Genomic DNA, 10,776 nt, shown 5'->3' on the forward strand with positions numbered 1-10,776 from the left:
TCATAAAAAATTATAAGTGAGATATTTTGTATTCTTTTTTTAAGTACTAAGCCCTCGAAATCGGTTGTGTGTTTTACATTTACAGCACTTCTCAACTCCGACCAGCCACGAGTCAAGTGCTCGCTGTGGGTCGTGGCTACTACACCTGACAGCGCAGCCGGTGACCTGGTCTGGACGCCCGGGGGCCACAGCAGGAGCAACGCTGGACTGGATAATGTCTGTGAAGAGCACTTAGCAGATTCTGGTGTCCCAAACAAAATATGGGGACAAAGACACCTGGGCCCAAATCCCGCCTCCAACCTTCTGCCCTTTCCTTGGAAGTGGCTTCACCTCCAGAGCTTGAATCTCCGCGCCTAGAACGGGCGAATTGTCCTGCCTCGAGGTAGTGGAGGAGCATCTAATGAGACGGTGTGAGGCGCCCTCTGGGTGTCTGTGGCAAGGAGGCGTGAAGGATGCGGAGAGGTTTGGATACCGAGAGAGGGCGGAGCAGGGCTCAAGCCTCAGAGACCCTGTGAGCGGTGGGCGGGGGCTTCCCAACACCACAGGGACCGGAATGAGGGGACACGTCCGCCGGGTGCACTCAGCCTGCAGCCCCCGAGGCCACCACGGGGCGGCGCTGTGGGACAGGGACCCCGGGGATCGCGCCGGGACCCCCGGGGCTGGCATGCGGCCCGAGAATTTTTAGTAACCACTTGCCTGGCGTGGATTTCCCCCGGGAGGGGAGGATGGGATCATTCTGGTTCCCTCTGCGGCAGGAGGGGAAACTGAGGCGAGGAACGGTTTCCCCCCCCTCACTTTTAAAAATTCAACCAACAGCTGATGTGATGGAAGGAACTCAGGCTTCAGAGTCCCGGTGAGGTCGCGGCTCTGACCAGCTGAGGAACCTTGGCTCGTAGGCAATTCAAGCTCCCAGGCTGGTTTTCACACCTGTAAAATGGGGATACCAGTACCTCCCAGGGCAGGAGCAGGACCACAGCTGATGATGGCTAGAAAGGGGCTTTGCCAACTGTCTGGTGCGGAGCCAGGGTCAACACCTGCACAAGGATTGAAAGGTGCACTTTGAAGGATGGGGATAAAAATAACAACTGCCATGAGCTAAGTGATTAATCTCCTTTACACTCTCATAACAGCCCATGAGGTTGGTGGTACTATTGCACCCATGTTCCAGATGAGAAAACTGAGTCTCAGAGACGTGGTGCGGTTTGCCTGAGGTCACATAGCCCAGCAGAGCCTGTCCCCGACTCCCGGGTTCTGTGCTCGCGTCTGACCAGACGTTAGCTGAGGCTGGAGAGGGTGGACCTCTTCTTGCCCAGCGTTTGTCTTTCATCTCTGTTTCCTGGTTTCCTTCCTCCCTTCTCCTTCCTTCCTTCTCAGCCTCTCTGGCCTCCCCCTCCATCTCCCCCCAGGTTGCCAGTCTCCCCATTAAAACAAGGAGCCTCTCCATGCCCATGACTCATGCCTGCCAATCAGAGTGGTCCATGCCCCTGGCCTCAGTGGTGGGCTCAGGGCATGTGCCTCAAGCCTGGCCAGTGGATTCTGGGAGGGTTGGAACTGTTGGAAGAGGGCCTGTCTCCTTTTGCCTGCCTAGAAGCTGAGCAGTTGTGAGCCTGGGCTTCTGGAAATGTGACTTCACTTTTACCCCAGAGGAGCTGACTGACCTGTGGGCTCATGCACTGGGATGCAGCTGAAGCATCTCCAGTCTTCCGCCTGCCCCACCCTGCCCCCACCTCCCACCCATCTCCACCCCTCTCCCACCACCGACTCACCAGACCTAGGATCTGAGAGTCGAAGGGCCCCAAGATGTGGGTCCCCCAACCCCCTACTTCCACCGGGAAAGTTCTCAGCGCCACATTGACAGGTGAGGCAGGTGTGCCAAGCGAGGAGGTTTGTCCGAAGATGCACAGCTGGTGAGCAGTGGGCCCACCGGCTAGAATCCCATCAAGGCATTCATTCCATTCCACATCTAGCAAACCTCTTGAACCCCTGCCCAGAGGCCAGCTATGAGGGTGTGGGGTGTGGCTCTGGAGACAGACCCACCCCCACCCAACCCTGGGCTCAAATCTCACTCAATAGTGATCTTGGGCAAATTATTGCACTTCTCTATGCCTGTCTCTTATCTGTAAAACAAGGGAAACAGTGAAGTCCCCTTGTGTCTCCAGAAACCCCAAACATTCTTCCCATTGTAGCAGTCCCTTCTTTCACGGGACCATGCTTTGCTCATGCCATCCCTCTACTTAGATTCCTTCCAGAGTGACCATAGAGTGGTTAAAAGCATGGACTCTGGGCCCAGGCAGTCTGGCTTCCAATCCCATCTGCAGATGAGAAGGGAAAGGGAACCACAGGTGTAAAGGCACTGAGGTAGGAAACTGTGTAGCACCGGGGAGAGGGTTCTGTGGGGCTGAATGAGTAAGCTGTATGGCTGCACTGCTGATCTAGCACCCTGTCTCCCTCCTCTGCCCCCTTGAGAATTTCTGCTCTCCCTGGGATAGGGTTTCGGAAACAGGGACTGGCTTGAAGGCTCCTGGGACCTCATTTGAATAATACAGTGGAGAACTGGGGGGTCCCGATTCGCATGATGGCCCTCTGGGAGAAATAGTGTCCCAGAGGCAGGAGAGGCCCAAGGTCACAGCTTGGCAATGCCTGGCAGGATGGGGGAGGGGGGAGGGGGTTTGCTGCAGGCCCTCAGCAGCCAAACACCCTCGCACGGAGCTCTGGGACTCTCCAAGGAGGAGCTGGAAGCTGAAATAGGACTCTATTTTGGGGGCCTGAGGCGAGCTGGAGTCACTTCCCTGCCAGATGGGAGAGGTTGCCTCAGTCTCTTCGAGGCCAGGCTCTCCGCCCTGCAGGAGTGGCAAGGTGTGGGCCTTGATAGTGCATTCGTCATCTCCCTCTGTCCTCCCAGCTGCCCTGCGAGGGGTAGCTGGGGCTTTCCCCATTTCACAGAAGAACAGACAGGTTCAGAGAGGCCAAGTCGCTTGTGCAAGATCACTCAGCAGCAAGTGGCAAAGCCAGGATTCAGCCGGGGCCTGGATGATGCCCTAGCCTGTGCGCTAACCACAGCGGCGTACCTGAGCGTGACCTCAACAAGCAGAAGGCGAAGCCGTTTCCTGAGCACCTACTGTGTCCCGGCCCCTCTCACACACTAGCTCAGTGAGCCCAAGCCGCGCCCTGGCAGGAAGCCATCATCACCCCCATTTCACAGACAGGACTGAGGAGAAGGGTCAGGCTTGGGATGCCCTGGCCTTAGCTGGGCATCTGAGTTACTGCACGACCACGGGCAGATCCCTTCTCCTTTGCTGGCCTCAGTCTCCCCGTCTGTAATTCGAGGAGGTGGGCTCAAGTCTGTGACGTGTCTCCCAGGGAGGCTGACAGAGAGCTGGGGGCGGGGAGGTGGCCAGGATGACAGAGGGAGTTTTTCAAGCCTACCTTCCCCTGCCCGCTGCTTCCTGCAAACTCATTTTCCAGATCTTCAAGTCAGGCCCACCTGTCTCCAAGGGAAGAGAAGGAATTTGCATTTCCTGAGCGCAGACCAGGCCTGACGCTGTGTGGCGGGATCCACATGCACGATGCCATCTAGTCCACACGCTGTGGCCCCTGTGGAAGTTGGACAGTTGTTATTGGGTGGTTCTTACAGCTGAAGCCCAGAGAGGGGAAGCAAATCGCTCAGGACAACCCAGAGAGGAAGGGGCACCACTGGCCCCTCGCCAAGGCTGCGGGCTCCTAGCCCTTCCCTTTCTGCTGTGTCCTTCCTGATGCCACCAAGAGCCAGGGCCTTCCTCAGCCACAGGCCGTGCTCCCAGCCCCCAGCCTGGGTTCTGGGCCGCCAGGGGACGGCAAGGCCATTTGTGGGCCCCCTCGTCACCCACGCCTTCCCTGCAGAGACTGGACTAGAAATAGCCCTGTCCATCCTCGCCACGGTTCCCACCTTGCCCGCTCGCGGTGCTCACCTGTGCGTGTCCTCCCTCCTCGCACCTGTCAGCGAGCAGACAGGAGCCAAGCTGCCCCTCCCACTTCCCGTCAGTCATCTGTCCCGCCACGCCCCCCTGCTGAGGCTCCTCTGGCAGCACCCCCGCTTCTGCCTGTCTCGTCGCTGAGCCCAGAAAACTGCCCCATCTGTTCCTGCTGCCCCATCCAGCTTCTTTCAGAGGCCCCAGAAGCAGCTTAAAGGCTTCATGGAGGCCGGACCCCATCAGGGCTGCCGACCTGCCGGCCACTCCAGCCCACTGGCCGCCATATGCAGCTTCCCGAAGGCCTCTCCCGTCACTCGCTCCTCTGCTGCAAGACCCCCCAGGTCTCCCCACTGCCTGCAAGAAAAGGCTCCTCAGTCTGCTGGACTCACTTCCTCACCTGGCCCAACCCCCCAAGAGTAGCTGTCCTCCCCCCGACACGCGCCCGCCTCCCCCACCTCGCTCTCCTATCAGCCAACCTCCGCTGCGGCTCAGGGTCTAAAACACCAACAACTGTAAGGCCAGAAAGCCCTGGCAGAGCCCTGAGCTGCTCTATGACCTTGGGTAATTCACGTGGCCTCGCTGAGCCTCCTCATCTGTAAAATGGGGATAATAATAGAACCCTCCATTCCGTCCCCACGCCCTGAACCCTCTCCTACCTCCACGGACCCGCCCTCAGCCCCCCGGGTCCAGGTGTTGGCAGGGAGGCCCAGGAGGAGGAGAGGAAGGAAGGGCTTAGACAGGCCTGGAAGGAGCTGAGAAGGAGAGGACAGCAAGCTGAGCCTTGGCTCTGCCTGGCAGGGAAGGTCCCAGAAGCACGAGGCACAGGTGCTGTCCTCCAGACCCTCATTCCAAGGGGCCACATCCCAGAAGGAGGCAATCCTAGTGACAGGTCGGGGGTCAGGAGCCTGATTCTGGATTGAGCTCTGCACCTGCCTCTTTGTATGATGTCTCAAACCCCCTCCCTGGGCCTGTTTTCCCCCATCCATGGGTACCAGGAGTCCCCTCTTGGCCTCCTTCCCACTGTGGGCACTGTGAGAGCTGACACCAGCCAGCCGGGGCTCTGGCCTACCTGCCCTGTTGCCATGGCACCTGCAGCGCAGTGGACAGCTATGGCGACTGTAACCAAGGAGCCCTGGCTGCTGTCCCAAGCTTGAGCATGGAGTGTTGGGAATTGCCCACGGTCCCATTTGGCATTGGCAGCAGGGCCAAGGCCAGAGGGCTCAGGACTCCCAGCTCTCTCCCAGCACCACAGCCCAAGGTTGAACGGCTGTGGGCCCAGGCCCCAGCTACATCTTTGCCTGTTTGGTTCAGTGCTGAATCCCCTCTGCTAGACCAGGCTCCTCCTTGCGCGTAGTAGGTGCTCAACAAATATTTGTTCCGTGAAGGAATGAATGAATGACACAGAAGGCCTTTGAAATCTGTAATGGGTGGGGCTGATGTGTGAGCTGATGGCCAGGACCTGGGCAAATGCCTCTGGTTGGGATCCCAGAGGGCTTGTGTAGGGATACTGTATCAGGTTTGAGGCAGTGAACAGAGTAAGTGGGGGGCCCTGGAGGTTGCCAGTGATTGCGGGAGGGGACAAAGATAGGCTTGGGCGTCGACCCAATTTTGCCAAGTGCCAATTCTGTCCTTCCCCACGGCCTCCCTGAGACCTTCAGATGTTCTGAAAGACACAGGAACGTATGTGCCAGGTCCCTGGAGGTCATTAAGTCCAGTGTCTAACTTTGAAGATGAAGGAAATGAGTTTCAGAAAACTGAAGAGATTATCCAGGATCACATAGTAACTCAGAACCCAAACTCCTTCTCTAGCCTTCCAGTCCTCATGTACTGTGATCTGAGTGACCTGTCAGTTTTCCCTTTTTGCATGGCTGCCAGGAAGCTCAGGGGTCAGTTTTCAAACTGTGTCTCATACGGTAAACCCATCAAAATCCGGACTGGAAGACAACTCACATTTATTATCATTATTTTTAATTAATTATTTATTTATTTAAATTAGTTTATTTATGTATTTATTTTTGGCTGTGTTGGGTCTTTGTTGCTGCACGCGGGCTTTCTCTAGCTGCAGAGAGCGGGAGCTACTCTTCCTTGTGGTGCGCGGGCTTCTCATTGTGGTGGCTTCTCTTGTTGTGGAGCACGGGCTCTAGGTGCACGGGCGTCAGTAGTTGTGGCACGCAGGCTCAGTAGTTGTGGCACATGGGCTTAGTTGCTCCGCGGCATGTGGGATCTTCCCAGACCAGGGCTCGAACCCGTGTCCCCTGCATTGGCAGGCAGATTCTTTTTTTTTTTTTTTTTTTTTTTTTAAATTTTATTTATTTATTTATTTATGGCTGTGTTGGGTCTTCATTTCTGTGTGAGGGCTTTCTCTAGTTGCAGCAAGTGGGAGCCACTCTTCATCGCCGTGTGCGGGCCTCTCACTATCGTGGCCTCTCTTGTTGCGGAGCACGGGCTCCAGACACGCAGGCTCAGTCGTTGTGGCTCACGGGCCCAGTTGCTCCGCGGCATGTGGGATCCTCCCAGACCAGGGCTCGAACCCGTGTCCCCTGCATTGGCAGGCAGATTCTTAACCACTGCGCCACCAGGGAAGTCCTCACATTTATTTGGATCCAGTAATATGCCCAAGACCATGCTGTGACCAGTCACGTATGAGATCTCATTTAACCCAAACAACAAGCATGTGACACAGATATGAATGGCCCTTCCTAACAGATGAGGAAACAGGTTCCTAGACATAAATGAACTTGCCCAAAGTCACAAAGCTAGTAACTGGTAGTGGCAGAATTCACACCTAGGACCCCCTGGCTCTCATACTCATGATCTTTCCTCTACAAATATTGACATAAATGCCATTGCTCTTGGCTCCGTGCCCTGGTACCAGCGCTGTGCCCATTGCCGGCCGGTCTTCCTTGTCTGCGCTCACCCTCTCCACAGGGAGCCCCTGGAAGAGCTGTGGAGGGGGAGCTTGGTTTTGAAACTTCTCCGCTTTCTAACCTTGGGAACCCAGCTGTACACCGTCCTTGTGCAAAGGTTCAGATGCTGGGGGTTGCATTTTTAGAGAGTCTGACAAACACAGTCCAGAATTCTGTTAGTACTTAGCCTGAGCAGATAGCCACAAGAAGAAAAAAAGTTAAAAAAAAAAAAAAAGGCACGAAGATGTTGATCACAGCACTGTGTATCTTGGAGAAATGCTGAGATTCATCTGGATACAGGAGGGGAAGGATTAAGCCAACAGAGCTCATCAGAGGGCTGGCTTCATGGGAGGGACCCAAGCTCGGTTCAGGGCTCTGTGGTCTCTGTCTTGAAGTTCTTAATTTTTTCTTTGAACTTGTAAGTTTTATGAGTGAAGTCCAGTGGGATGAAGTGGCATGCACATGAGCAGAGGAGGTAATCTGAAGAAAGGAAAAAGTTTTATTTTTAGTGCCTTTAATGGCACAGTGTTCCCGACTTGTGAACAAGGGACACACATGTTCATTTTGCAGTGGACCCCACAAAGTGTGTCGTTGGTGCGGTGAAAAGGGCACGGGGCTGGGGTCCAGGAGAGTGGAGTTCAAGGTTATTCCCCTCTGGGCCTCAGTTTCCCCACCTGTAAATGAGGGGTTGGCCCGCTGACCTCTATGATTTTATGAACATTATATTGAACATTATGAACATTATATTGTCATTAAAAATGGAAAATGAAGTTAGGCCTCCGCACTTTCACTGCTGAGGGCGTGGGTTCAATCCCTGGTCAAGGAACTAAGATCCTGCAAGCACGCGGCACGGCCCAAACAAACAAATAAATAAATAAAACAGCCAGTATCCTCAGCTACCCCCCTCCCCCCACCAGGGGTTTGCTCAGTAGTGCTGGGCCACAGGACCCTCTATAAAAATAAAAATAAAAAATGGAAAATGTGTAGAACCCATCAATACCAAAAGAAAATCAGTACTCAGAAAAAGCTACAGTGAGAAAAACCAGATCCAGGAAGAAGGGGCTGGGATCATAGCCACGGGATCTAACTAAATTAGCCTAACAAAGATAAGGCGAGAATTCGAGGAGGTGAAACAGCTGAGTTGAATGCCTTCTAGGTTCTTTTCTATTTTTCCTTACGCAATTTGCCTTCATAAGGAAAATGCGTTTTTTCAGAAGCTGGGGAGGAGGAAGCAAAGATGAACCTAGAAGAATTAGACCCGAGTGGTGGGGTTTTAGACGGGATGAGGGCAGGTTGTCAGCTGGGTGAGCCCTCACCTCTCTCTCCCTTTCTCTCATCAGATGTCCCGGGGCTGTGACTGAAGGAGGGTAGAGAGGGGACAGGGCAGGGCCTCCGCTTCCTGGCCCCTCAGGGGAGATGGGGTGGAGTCAGGAAGGGCTCGGCGACTCCTCCAAGGCCCCTTCCGTGACTCCAAGCTAGTGATATATATCGAAGGTTCTTACACCCCCAGATTCAGCGATCCCCCCATCTCAGTGCCGCCAGGAGCCGGGAGTGAAGTGAGAGATCAGAGGAGCTGCCTGCCAGGGAGCAGGGGAGGGGAAGGCAGGTGGGAGGGCTGTGAAGGGGAGCAGGTGGGAGAAGGAAGGTGAGTCAGCGCGGAGCGGAACAGCAGAGCTTTGCAGCCTTGGAGCCTCCCTGCAGCTGCGTGCTCGCCTCTGGGCTCTGGGCTCGCACCCCTGTGGCCCCCGCCCCCTGTGCCCACCCCCAGTGCCCTCCGCTTTGACACCCCAGAAAGTCTTTGCTTCGGGCGCTTGGCAAAACTTGCCGATCCTGTGTCCTACTCGCATGTAAACAGAGAGATGAGCCCTCCTTAAGGAGCCACTGTTACAAGTGTCTGAGCAAAGTGGCAAATTGGTGACAAGGAAGGTGTCCGGGAGGGACCTTGAAGTGCCTCCACATCACTCTGGATGGGAGGCCCTCTTAAGGTGGCCCCTTCCTCTCTTGTCCTTATGGATGGAGGGCTGGGCAGCCTCTAAGATGTGCTCCAGGTCGAAGGTGCTGTATCCAAGGGTGCCTGAGTCTGAGATCTTCTTTAGCTACCGCTGGCAGCCCAGGGCACCAGGGCGTCACTGAGATGAAGCAGGCAGGAGAGGATGAGATAGACGAGGTCCTCCCAGGGGTCTGCAGGGCTGGATGGGGTGGGGGGTGAGACCCTGGGGTGCTCCCACCTGGGGCTCTTCTGAGAGCGTGGGCAGGTGAGCGGCTGCACTTTTGTCTTGCTGAGTGGCCCCTGTAGGCCCTTCGAGGCCCCCAAAGGTCACAGGTGCACTCTGGGAAATCTGGGTGGGGGCAAAGGAGGAAAAGAGGCAGCCCCTCCCCCCTCTCTTAGCCCCTGCCTCAGGGAGGACGGGAGTGAAGGAGCACCCAGCCCCGGGGCTTCTGACACCTTGGTTCAGGCCAACCCCTTTGTTCTCTGGGCCTCAGTTTCCTCTCTGAGACCAAACCCTTGTCCCACCTACCTTGAAAGGTGTTATGCAAATAAGAGACATTGTAATGAGTTGTTGGGGACTTGGACCCCTTTCTCCAGGAAAGAGGCCTCAGGTTCTCCTATTAAACTGTTAAGGCATGTGGAATGCACCATGATTTACCCAAATGGCCAAATGTTGCCTGATGAAATGTAGTCATTCACAAGCAGCCAACAGCACTTCACAGCAGGTGAGCCTGCCTCCTGGTTCCCTGTGTTTCCTGAGAGAGCTGGCACCTTTGCGTAGAAGATTCCTGGGAGCAGGGAGGGTGCCCTCTGCTTCCTCATACTCTGAATGTTGGGTACACAGTTGGCCTGTAAAATAGACTTAGAGTTGGAAGGAACCCTCAAACTCGAAGGTTCTGTGATAGATGAGCAATTATGGCCACAATTCCACCTGGTGTGTACACCCTTTGCAATGGGACTTGACCACGCTCCCAAGGGGTGGAGTCGATTTCCCTCCCCTTGAATCGTGACCGGGATTAGACAATAAAATGCAATGGAAGTGACGTTATACAAGTTCAAGGCTAGGCTCCAGAGACTTTGCAGCTTCTGCCTTCACCCTCTTAGGCGCCAGGAAGGGATCTGGTATAGCCAACTGGAGGAAGAGAGGCCACTGGAGGAGAACCGGGGCCCCCCGTGCCCCCCCGACCCCCGGGCCAACAGTGAGACCTACTGCCCAACACGTGAGTGAGGCCCTCATGGATCTGACAGCCTGGCTGATCTCCCTGCTGAGCAGGGCTGCTGGAGTGAGCCCAGAGAAACCAGATGAAGAGCCACCCAGCCCTCCTACAGCACCGCAGAAAGAATAAACCATTGTTGTCTAAGTTGAGGGTGGCCTGTCACACAGCACAGGCTAACTGAAGCCCAGGGCAGGGAAGGGACTCACCCACGGTCCCACAGTGAGGCAGAGACCAGGTCCGACTATGACCAGGTTTCCCGGCTGCCCCCTAGAGCCCTTCCCACCGCGGTGTCCTGCAGCCAAGTTAATCAGCCCAGCCTGGTGGGGGTGGGTATGTGGGGTGTAAACCAAGCAGGCTCTTCCCACTTCTCCCTGAGTCATAAAGGGTTGGCTGACGTCCACACAGGCTTCCCCTGCCCAGCATCACTTAGGAAGAAGGTATGGTTCATCCCATTCTAAAGATAGTGAAACTGAGACCAAGAGCTGATGGGCAACTTGCTGACAGCCACACAGCTTGTTAACAGCAAAGCTCTGACTCAAACCCACTCAAACCTCTTAGGGCCACTTAGGATCCTTCCCACTGGCTCCCAGGAAGGAGACCAGCAGGTGATAAAGTTCCCTCCAAGGGTCAGTCTCTCAGACAGGAGCACAGACACATACACAATACACACAAACCTACCACACACACACACACAAACACATACCATACACACA

Source organism: Balaenoptera ricei, chromosome 10 (genome assembly GCF_028023285.1).
Source record: "Balaenoptera ricei isolate mBalRic1 chromosome 10, mBalRic1.hap2, whole genome shotgun sequence".
NCBI classification, from domain to species: Eukaryota; Metazoa; Chordata; class Mammalia; order Artiodactyla; family Balaenopteridae; genus Balaenoptera; species Balaenoptera ricei.